Here is a 12,139-nt window from a genome sequence, read left to right as displayed (position 1 = left end):
GAGGGAAAACCAGTTAAATTTTTTGAACCCGTACCAACATCAGCTTTAATGATCCAGGAACAACACCAACACAGGGATACGTTCTTACCTTTTACTCCTAGTTTTGGATGTGAGATAACATTTGAGGACTGTTTTCAACTGTTGGATTAGAAATTCTTTTTGTAATGTATGGGAACAAGTGAATCTCTAAATAATCCTGGCCAAAAACAAAAGGTCTCATACAGCATTGTGATACCACTTGCCTTTGGCATCACAACCATTCAGGTGAGTTCATAACTATCTAGGAGCCAGAAAGAAAAAAGAAGTCCAATTAGGACTCCCTCTTAGTGAAGCTTTTAGTGAAGTCTTATAAGATTTTTTTTTGCAGTCATTTTCTCATTTCAGCGTAATGGACTGAGATTTTAATTTTGTAAAAACGGACAGAAATGAGATTGCATGTCAAACTGCTATTCATGCCACGTGACTGTAATCGTGTTGCTAGCCGTGTAGCTGTGTTACGTGGCTGCTAAGCTACAACTTCAGCCCTCAATTGACAAAAGTTCAGTGTCAGCTTGAATACTTATAAAAATGTGACGTCCTGTGTCGTTTTAAAGCTGTTAATGCAGAGACCGTGTACGCAAACTTATATAAAATGCTTAAAAAAATTTCCGGGATCCCCATGAATGCAACATTTATTGCCATGCTCCTCAGCACCAAAACGAATTGCACTCAAATGCACTTGGGGAAAACACCTGCTCAGCCACCACCTTTATCCTACTCTATAATCCGCTTTCAACATTTTTACTCACCCCTCTTTTCTTTCTCTACTTATTTCTCAACAACCAGTCCTTTCTCATCTCTGCTTCCTGCCTTTATTACATCCTCTTAGCTAACACCAACAACAATCCCATTCCCTCATATTCTAGTTCTTCTACATTTTTTTTGTCTACCCTTACATCATATCTTTGGCTCTAGTAGTGTCACCTTCTGCTATGACATGGAACTACATCAACTTGACAACAAATACTTCCTGGTCATTGCAACCCCAACAGGTTCACTTTTTTCCTTTCATTTACAACTGCTTTTAATTCCATTTTTCATTCTTTAGCAGTTGAAATTACAAGTTACAGTGCGCTGGACCTGGATGTGAACCAGCAGGCTGCTTCACAAAAAGGATACCCCTGTAAGCGGGCAATACAGTTTTATACCACAACAAAAACAAGTATTCTTATGACTCTCTTCTTCTGGGTAGCGACGTGGAAGTCCTGCCATTTCCCCCTGGGGATCTTCTGCTCCACTCCATCCACGTGTAAGCTTGTCTGAATCTGTTCCTTTCCTGGAAAAAAGACAGAAAGAAAAACACCCCCTAGCCTAACCTGGATTATTAATATTATCTAGCAATTCTTAGCCTGCTATTTTCTGCTTTTTATCTTAAAAAAATAAATAAATATCAGCCTGACTCTAACTCCACATATGATATGTATGTAGGTATTGTTAAGGTTCAAAATATTGGGGATGGAGACGAGAAAAACCACAATAACAACACTGGTCCGGTCGGGTTGAGTCAAACGATGATTTAATGATCACACACGTGGGAGATGGACACTGATGCAGACAGCCTCAAAATCTCAAAATGGTGGAGCATTGCTCAAACTTTTATAGCCTCTGGTGCCTCCACCTTATCATACAAAGCCTAAACATTCACATGCTTTCTCTCACACAGCGCCTAAGCTACGACCTTGGCTCCCTGTTTATCTGCTCCTGCTGAAATGGGGCAGAAAACTCCAGCACACTCTGTTCTCTTCTACTCAGACAAATTAGATTTCTTATAACTCAGCAGTATAATGCATCATAAAACAATATCATTCATTCACAACAAGTCAGCAGTTTAATGTAATGCAAATCAGTTTAACTAATGCAATAGTTATCAGCTTCTTCTAATTCAGGAGAATAATGCAAACTAAAACTACATATTAATTCACAATCTTTAATTAGGGGTATAACATGGCATAAAATAATATTATAATCTAACAATTCCCCCTGATGAGGTCATTAGAATAATGACCTCACAAACACCCTGTAGCCCAGTGTGGCCGGGTTCATCTCTTCTCACTCCTGAGGTCCTTTGTCCCCCTGACGGGCAAACCATATGTAAGATGACCTCTGTGTTTGCGCAAGTCAGGTGCAAGACAAACTATTACTACAAGGATAGCAGGTCCAGATGACACTCCCCTGTTCTCCCACAGCTTTATTTGGTGTTCCCTTATACCATTCAGACGTAGACTAGAACCTCTGTCCGAAGAGCTCTTAACCTTTATTTTATTGCTGCAGCTACCAGTGTCATCCAGTTGCGTGATCCTCTGTTCTTCTTACTTCAACCTCAGGGGTTAGACAACCCTTCAGTCGTGACACAGATCAGGGGATTATTCTGCCCCTATTTCAAACAACGATCTGTGTATCCTCGGGTCCTGTGTCTCCCGTGTATCCTCCAGAAAAGAACAGGAAGGCGTCCCCCTTTTGCCCAAGAGCCCCTCGAACCTCGTTGGTCTGGTGTTTCCGGATTTCCGTCAACCCCTTCATGGTTATTGCTGTATTTATGGGATTCATCCTTTTGAAGTGACTAGCTGGAGCCCAAACGCCATGACCCTTGGACCCAGTTGGTGTCTCGGCAGTCACTGTATCTGTCTCTGCTGCGAAGGACCCTCGTATCTCTGTGGCCTCGTCTGGTGTCTGTTCCTTTCTCTGTAAGAGACAGAAAACCAAAACACCTCTCTTCCTAACCCTAATAATCTAATGTTGTTATCTACTGACCTTCTAGTGATTCAAAATTGGTCTAAAACATTCAGAATGTCCCAGGGACTTATTCTAATCATATCTTATGTGTGTGTAAGCGTGTTTGCATTTAGCCCTCTGCACTCAAGGCGTTTCCTACACTTTATCAGTCCGGACAGTCACGCCGAACGAAGCTTCTGACCTTCAAAAGGCCGAGTGCCAACTCGTTATAAGCATATTTGCAAGGTGTGTCTGAAAATTATTGAAACCCCTCTTTTTAACAAAAGACAAAGAAATTAACAAATCTTCTAAGCGCTATTCAGTTCATTTCAATGAGTAATGATTAAACATGAAAGTGATAGTTTATGCTTTTTTACTGATTCTCTAAAAGGTCCGTCTTCTCGGACCGCTATTAGCTTAAGCTTTACCATTCCTAAATTATTAAAGACACAAATGAAGTTATAAATTGTTCAAATAATCCTTGTTTTATGTTAAAGCTCAACCTTCCCCCCCTTTTTTGACACATTCCAATGTGTCAAATCAACGGAGCTAGAACATTCAAAAAAAAAGTTAGGCAGCTACAAAGTTTCCCAGACTCTTAAGGTGATCCGCGTGTAACGTTCTGACTCAGGTATTTAATATTTTAATAACGTTTAATTAACTGCCACTATTTAAACTAACCTTAAAGACATAATTGAAGAAAAGATCACAAAGAATAACATGATATCAATGTTATGTAAGCGCGTGTGGCCTTCTATGCTCGAAGCCTTTCCCCTCAATAGATCAGTCAGACATTCGCGCTGACTGTAGCTTTTAACCCTTATTAACTTGAGCACAACTCTACAATGAGCAACAAGTTGCAATATGTATGAAAATGATCATGGTTACACCTGCAATGAAAAATTATATCATTATCCTAACACCTGTAAATAGAAGATTCATCAAAAGTTATAACAATCACAGGAACACAGATGTTAGTATAAGGTCAAAAGCTTCAATAAATGATCATCGATGCAATGCTTGTTGCATGATTCTCATACAATAATAATGCTGACATTGAAATAACAGTAAAACACCCCCTTTTCTCCCGTTTCACTTGACACCTAAACGTTTATAAATGCCTCTTTTATTCTTGATTTTATTTCCCCCTTTTCTCCCCTTACTGACCACAGCAGGGGGATCTTAGTTTTGAATCAGCCATGAATCCAGCTCACCTGATTCATCAGTGAGCTCCACCATCACTGGCGTCTGACAGGGTGGCGCTGCATATTCTTCCTTTAATGTCACTATTTTCAACCTGTTAATTAGAGTGTTTAAACCTGAAGTCGACTACGTCCACAACAAGTCAATACAGCTGTAAATGTGGCCAATTATCAATCTATTACCAATCAATAACAACAGATAACTTCTATTTTATGCATGCTTTTAATCAACCACTCACCCAGAGGATCTCCAATCCCAGGAAATGCCTTCTCCTCCTTTAATGAGTCTGTCCTCCTTCCATGCCCTGGTCACTGGTCCATCCAGAGCCATATGATCTCAAATATACATACGACAAGCCAAACCACACCTTGGTCACACCAACCCCTTTCCACCCCCAAGTTGTCCAATGCCATCCTAGTATGGACTGTCAAATGTGGCTTTAACGCTGACTGTTCTGACAATCCATTTTATAACGTTCCTGGTCAGATTTGCCAATCTCTGCACCAGAGTTTTAAACGTTTCGCCATTTTCATTAGGTTTTATTTAGTTTCGACTCCAGATTTTCAATTTTTTGCCAGTTGTAATTAGTTTTTACCAATTCTTTGCTAGTTTGGTCTAGTTTTTATTTTCTGAAAATCCTTAGTTTCAATTTAGTTTTATTTGTGTTTTGCAAAAGTTAAGTGTAACAAACTCTCAGTTCCATCATATCAATCATGCTCTTCTGCTTATCCTTGGGTGTTGAGACTAATAGCTATTAATTCTTGCCGCACCGAGTGTTCCTAATTTTGGTTGAAGTCAATTGATAACCTTTTCCATGCGATTGTTTCACACCTTTATTTAGATGTCCCAGTCCTGTTATCTCGGGATACATCACGCTGCCTTATCTGGGGTTAGCTGTTTTCTTGGAATGCGAGTTAAGTGGGTGAGCTCTTCAAAGAGGGGGAGTGTGCTCCCCCTGATGAGGTCTTCTAGGTAAGCTAGGTTAACCTTCTTGTGTGAGCTTTTCAAGTGCACTTTTAAGGTTTGTGGGATTTTTTTTTATTTTTTTATAAATGTCCCTCAAGACCCCCTGATGGCCCAGTAATTCATTTTTTGCGCACTGTAGTACACATTTAGTTTTTTGCTTGTAGCTCTCATACTCTACTTGCCACTCCTCTAAGTCCTGATGTTTCTTAGAGAGGACAACAGTACCTTTAAAATTATGTCACATGTGTGGGGGTGTGGCCTTGCCAATTGTTTTTCCCACCTTTTCAAAATGGCTGGCGTGCCCACAAGCACATTTTATGGAAGAGAGAAAGGTAAGCTTGATATTTACATTTAAAATGTTTTGTTAAACTCAGATTCTTATTTTATTCAAAAAATAAACATCTAGTAAATAATTTCAGGGGTCTTTAAGAATTAGGCTCATTTACTTTCACAGGGAACATGACTAATTTATTAATGTGTGCTCTACACATTGGGACTTTATATTTATATTTATTTCACTTTTTCCTAATACCCAACTTTTGACCAAGGCGGAGAGAATTCTTAACACAATTATTAAGGGAGATTCAAACATAGATTTTTCAAAATATGAGAGGGTCAGGACCCACTAGAAGCCACACAAAGATTATCGAGATGCAGTGGCAGATGTAATAGAGAAAGACACAGGGCCACCTGAAATCTGTCATCCTATCTGGTGCAAAACCAACATGTAGTAGAATCTGGAATTTTGATTTTGAGTTAAAACTAAAATATGGGTAAAATGCAGAAATCTTTTCCAGTAAAGTAAAAAATAAGAGTCACAATTATAGCTGAATCCATGACACCTAATTGTTTCTACGAGATCACGTCGTTGCTGAGAGTTATCAGTGATCTCAATGTGTGAAAAGAACTCACAGTATCTGGGGTTTAAGCTCCTCTTAGCTGAGAAACCTGGGACAAACATGTGAACAAGACCTGAATAATACCAGTAATGAAGACTTCTCTCCAAAGATCAATAAAAGGAAGCCCCAATCTGATGAGAGTCTAGCAAAATATGGTTCACTCCACTTGCCTGAAATGGTTAGCAGTCCAAGGCATTTCAGTTGTAGAATGATTGGGTACAACAATGAAACAGATGTGAGATGAGGGAAGTGCCAAATGTTCCTTTGTGTCTCCAAATAAAATCAGTACTTCCTCAGATATCCTAAATAAATTGACTTTTGTGAAATAGAAAGTTCAGTGCCATCACTTATTCCTAAACCAATAGTTTACAGCTAGTGAAGTGTCAGTGACTTCTGGGTTGGTCCCTGATCTTCATCTTATGAGATTGTTATTTTAATAACACTTGATTCATTTAAAAGAAAAAAGAAAAAAAAAAGAAAAAAGAAAAAACGAAAATATTTTCTCCCTGTTTTTTCTTATTCTCTGGGTCTCAGGAGGACATTACGTCCCTCTCCACTACAAGACTCTTGTTATGTCTACAAAACAGTCATATTAAAATCATCCTCAATTCTATTCTGGCGCTGTCTCCCGACTTTTCCTGACCTGATTCTGCGCGTGGACGGAGCAGCAACACAGACGACTCGACTAACGTACTACCTTAATTTCACTACAGCAGGGCACGCACACATCAATGCAACCAAACACATTTTGCTATAAATCCAGTTAATTTTAGTTAGTTTTGTGAACATTCAGTACAGTTTTAGTTAGTATTCCTTTTTGTTTTGATTTTACCGTTAACGCAAATTCTTTCCACTTCTACTTTTCGTTATTTCATTTGTTGTCTTTAATAATAATAATCTCCTCTGCACCCTTGAATAAACACCATTAACATGATCAACCTTTTGCTGCTTGTTTTTTCACCATCTTATTGAATCAAATACTTCATGCTTATGTGGTTTACGACATTATATTTATCTAAATCTCCACTTTGTGTCTAAATGTTTGAAGAATTTTTGAGGGTCAAATTTTGAGAATTTGACCATAGTGAAAGTTATGGCGTTATCACCCCCTTTGGGGATTACCTTTTTCCAGTTTTGATGATATTCCTCCCCGTTCTTTATTTTTTTTGCAAGTACCCCTCTTCGGTGGCGAGAAACCGTTGGTGTGATCAAGCGGGTGCTGTAAAAACAAAAGCTCAGGACAGAACAGTCACCAGTCATGTACTTCATTCAAAATTAACAAATATCAAGCTTCATATTGATCCTCTGAGTGTAATGGTACATTTTAATTTGCACTTCTCAAAACTAAAAACAATATTTTCTTTATTTTACTCTTGTTCTTGTGCAGCACCACCCCTCAGCACATGCCCCTGTTATTTTATCTTACTTTTAAAATGTTGACTACTTCAAGAAAGCGCCCAAAAGACGGGGACCAGTGTTTATCATTACATATCTCCATTTTGAGTGTGGCTGTCTATCATTCCCCTCTTATTCATAGACCTCGGTGGAGGGTTTTTTGTTTGTTTTTTCTTTATTTCTCTAAAATTAATTCACTCTCTACATTGACCCACTATGGTTAATAATAACATGCTCAGTCATGAGTGGGATCAAACCTTTTCTTCACTTTAGCATTTAATATTCCCAACAATATAATGTGATACCTTAATTAAAACACAACTACTAAAACACAATTTCCTTAATGCAAACATCAGTAGCTCAAAATTAGCAACCAAAGGGTTCAGTCTACAGTTCACACTGCTGTGAAGCTACAGCTCTTTAGTCTCTGTCATTCTTCTGTTCTTGCAGACAAAACAAAGCAAAACAAAACATCCACCCTTCTTTTACAGGCTGGGTGAATTGTCTGTGGACATTTAATAATCCTAAAGTCGGCACCGTTTTTGTCTCAGTACCAAGTCAGTTAAAACTTTTAGTCGTCAGTCCGTCACAGTCCAGTCACATGCATACATTCACACACATTCATACCAGATATTGCTGATAATGGAGTCTCACGCGCAACCTATTCGAGGCTCCATCACCAGCAAGATGACGTCATCATTTTAAAGGAAACAGCTCCTTGTTTGTTTTTCCTTCTTTGGACTGGATTGACTCGCTGCAATCCTTTTAGGCTTCAGGATCAGTGTCCCATATAAGTGAATTTTCTCCCAAGCTCATTATAATCATGGAGAAAAATACTTCGCGACTGTTTTCAGTAAGAATATTTTATAACACTTTAAAATTCACTCTCTCAGGCCTGGATTAAGGAGCCGATTTGTTAAATCAGGAGCTCACAAAATACCAAAATATCACCACCGGTGGATCACACCTCTCAGATGTTCTTATCTCAGTGCACTGTAACGAAAGCAAAAACAAACGTAACCAATAAAACACTCATATAATAACAGATACTGGGGCCCATTACAAACATGCCCAAGCATAAAACCATCCTTTTCTCTCTCAGAGAAAGAAAACAATCCAAACCTCACTGATAGAATCAACCTAGTATCAAACAAAACCCAAAGATCAACCAGAACTCCTTTTTGCACCAACAAAACATGTTGGATTTACTTGACTCAATAGTGGACACTAGTTACACACCAACTCTTTACTTTGGCAAAAACGTAAACAACTAAGTTGAATCAACACAACCTTTTCATAATCTCTTCGAAATAAAACTCACACCATTCATTCATCATTTTCGCTCTGTACCACTGCTCCTTGTTAGACTGTGTGAAGCACAGTAAACAATTCAGTGGAGGCTTTGAGCCATAAACAGACATCACGCACAGACATTGTTTTCATTATCAAAGTGCTTCAGACCATGTCCTCTAAATCTACACAAATGCCCTCTGCGTGGCATGAAATACATTTAAGCAATAAATAATCAATCAGTTCTTGCTGTTGTAACCAACTCCGTATTTGGATGTTTGTGTGCAGCATTTGTTAGTAAAGCATTCTTCATTGCATCAGCGTGTGTGTGTGTGGATCACTTCTCAGTTCATTGAATCAACATTTTAATTTGTGTGTGTGTGTGTGTCATTTCTCCCTCAATCAACGAGTGCATATGTTCATATGTATGTTTCTTTTCACTCTGAGTCGGTGCATGTAGATGTGTGTGTTTGTGTGGGTGTTTGTGTTCATCACTTTCCTGTTGTAGTGTTCTGGGTAAACCACGGCCTGAAGCGTGCCCTGGGTCCTGCCCTCCTCCTTTTCAGTCTGTTTGCATCCATTGGTGCTGCTGCTCAGAGTTCTGTCCATACTGGTTCTGGCACCAATTGAGGCAGTCCTTTTCTCCAGTGTCCAGCATCTTCTCCTTATTTCGCTCCTCCTTAACTTGACCCTTTTGCTTCGGTCTTCCTTCAGGGTTTTGATACGCAGCTCAATTGTCTGGATGTCCGTTTGTTGCTTGCAGAAGTGCGACTGCTGTCCGTTTGTTTGCAGGTGGAACGGCTGACATCCAGAAGGTGTATAGGAGAGTCTGCAGCTTCCACCTCCCCAGTGGAAGACCTCAATCTTTGTTCTGTTAGTTTAACACAGGCCTCAAGGCTCTCTGGGATCCCTGCTTGCACTTTCAAGCCCACGGCTCAGGTCGTAGTCGTGGTCCCATTCCAGGGGAATGGAGTCCATGGTTGTTTGGGTGTCTCGGCCCGAGCGTTCAGTCCGGAGCTGGGCAGCCCAGGACGCTGAACGATCGGAGGACGGCAGAGGCGACAGGAAGCCATCCCCCTAACGTTTGCTCCATAGCAGACCGGACAAATCACACTGCTCATCTAGCTCCAGGATGCTCCGGCCTGATTTCAAGTCCGGTGTCTTGGACTCCAAGCCTGATGGGTTCGATTTTCAGCTAGCTCCTCCTGGGCCATGCTCAGTTTCTGCTCTGATGCCTCGAGGTCTTATTGAGGGCAGAAACCTCAGAGTCTTTCCCGTAGAAATCAGATTAAAGTCCATTGATGTTTTCCTTGCTTTGCTCCACGGCCTTTTGCGGCTCTGCTGTTCGGCTCTTCTCAGAGGTCAGCTCCTGGCCGAGCCCCGACACCTGTGCCTTCAGCTTATTTTCTCCTGGTGTTTTGTCCATTCTGAGGTGCCTCCTGACCTCAGTTACTCCTCCTGTCTCTGGCACGCCCTTTTTGCTGCCCGATGGTCATTGTTGGTCCGTCACTGTCCTGCACAGTTTTAATGCAGAGTGGTTAAGGTCAGCATGGTTTTGCTCGGCCTCACTTTTCATCTGGGCTTAATGGGCGTCTCGTCACAGCTCTGTCAGCTGAAGCTGTCTTTTTCCATATGGCAAGAGTGTGAAGAGTGTGTGAGAGGGGTGTGTCCGATCAGGCACAATGCTGGTGGCTTTGCGAGTGCCTCGTTTTCCAAATCCAGATGTTTATTTGTCACGTACACAGCAACAGAGAGAACAGTCTGTTGTTGGGATGGCTGAGGTCTTTCACGATCTTCCTGGTCTTGGTCCAGCACCGCCTGCTGTAGATTGAGTGCAGGTCAGGGAGCTCGGAGCGGATGGTGCGCTCAGCTGATTGCACAACCCTCTGTAGAGCTTGTCTGTCCGGCATGGTGCTGTTCCCGAACCAGACAGTGATATAGCTGCTCAGGATGCTCTCAATAATTCCTTTATATAAGGTGGTCAGAATCGGTGGTGGGAGCCGGGCCTTTCTCAGTCTTCTCAGAAAGAAAAGACGCTGACGGAAATCTCCCCGTGTAGTGAAACGGGCCTTGGATTTAACTCTCTCCGTCTCTGCTGCCTGAGATCGTTTTCCTGCAGCACTGTTGACAGTTTCAAGTTGTTGTGGGTCCAGCTGCTTTAGCATTTGGTCAGAGTCACATCGAAGATGGTAAAGGAGAGAGCAAAGATGGTAGAGGGGAGAGCAGGAGTCCAGGGTCAGCCTCGGCTTTTCCGGGCCGACAAAGCAGCCTGTAATCAAGCATAAAGAGAAAAAACAAAACAAAACAAAAACAAAAACAAACGAACAGGAAAATCATGTTGTATTGGCTGTGTTACTCAGAGAGGGGAAAAACAACGGGACCAGGCCCTGTGTCAGCCTTCTCTCCCCCTTTTTTTGTTTTTTCTCACCATATAATCCTCTCATAACCCACCAAGCTGACAGGACAACACAGGTACATGTTAAAATTCTTAAGATCATGTTTAAAGCACAAAAATGGAATTTTCTTTCATTCAGTAATCACTTGTATTAATCAATCAGAAGAAAACATGTCACAATTTGACTTTTATTAACCACTAAATTTGTCGTGTTATCACTGGTTGTGATTTTTTTTTTTTTGAAGTTAAGTTGTTGTCCTGCAACCCAGAGGGTTTATTTGTTAGTAGTGGATAAACTTTATTGTGTAACGGCGGGTGTATGTTAAGCTTCACTGCTTTAAAGTTGCTGGAAAATCTTCACATGTTCATGGGTGTAAGCTGTTTCTTCATTGCGTGTATGTGCGTTTGTACATGGGCTAATTTAACGTTTTTTCTCAAACGAGGCATTTCTCTAGCACGTGCCTCTCTCTCACATTTCTCTGCTTGTGTGTGTTTTTATTTCACCTTTTTGTTGTGATGCTCCAGGCGCCTTCCCAACCTCCACAAGTCTGTTGGCCGCAATTTTATGTGTTAAAACTTCTCTTAATTTCTCCTTTAATTCTCTGCTAGCTGCTGTCTTTTCCACAGCTGCTGATTCTTGCTGAGTTTGGTTTCCATTACTATAATTTTGCTTCGGCCGCCGTGCTTGTGGGGGCAGTTGGTCCAGCCCCATAGCCACCTGTATCAACACACTGAGAGATTTATTTAATATCATTTTCATCACTGTTAAATAGACTAGCAGGCAAGACGCCCACCTTTGCACTGCAGACTACATGCCAGTCTCCCAACACACTCCTCTCTGAGTTTCAGCTTTAAAACCCAACCTCATTCACACCCTAGTCATTCAAAACCTTATTTGTAGTATCATAATCAGCAAAATCAGCGTTTTAATTACAGGCATGTATCATTGTTTGCAAATCAAAATTATAAAACTCAAAAACACGCTAAACAGCAACAAAAGTCCTCTGTGCGTGTCACCGCTCATTTGCATGTTCACACACCGTCTAAAAATAGCTCGCAGCGCTGCAGCTGCACGTCACACAGAGTCTCACACCAAGCTCAGGCAAAACTCTATTATTTTATATTACAAAAGACGTCTTGTATTTACAATCACTGACAGGCCTGACAGATTCAGCACCTAACAAATTTCGACAAATTTAAAATAACGGGTCTCACCGAAGAAAGTCCAACTTTTTTGTAG

Source organism: Mchenga conophoros, linkage group LG23 (assembly GCF_057382185.1).
Source record: "Mchenga conophoros isolate Kocher_MC1m ecotype Shallow Benthic linkage group LG23, M_conophoros_male_GT1.1, whole genome shotgun sequence".
In the NCBI taxonomy this organism is placed as follows: Eukaryota; Metazoa; Chordata; class Actinopteri; order Cichliformes; family Cichlidae; genus Mchenga; species Mchenga conophoros.
This window is presented reverse-complemented; position numbering follows the sequence as displayed.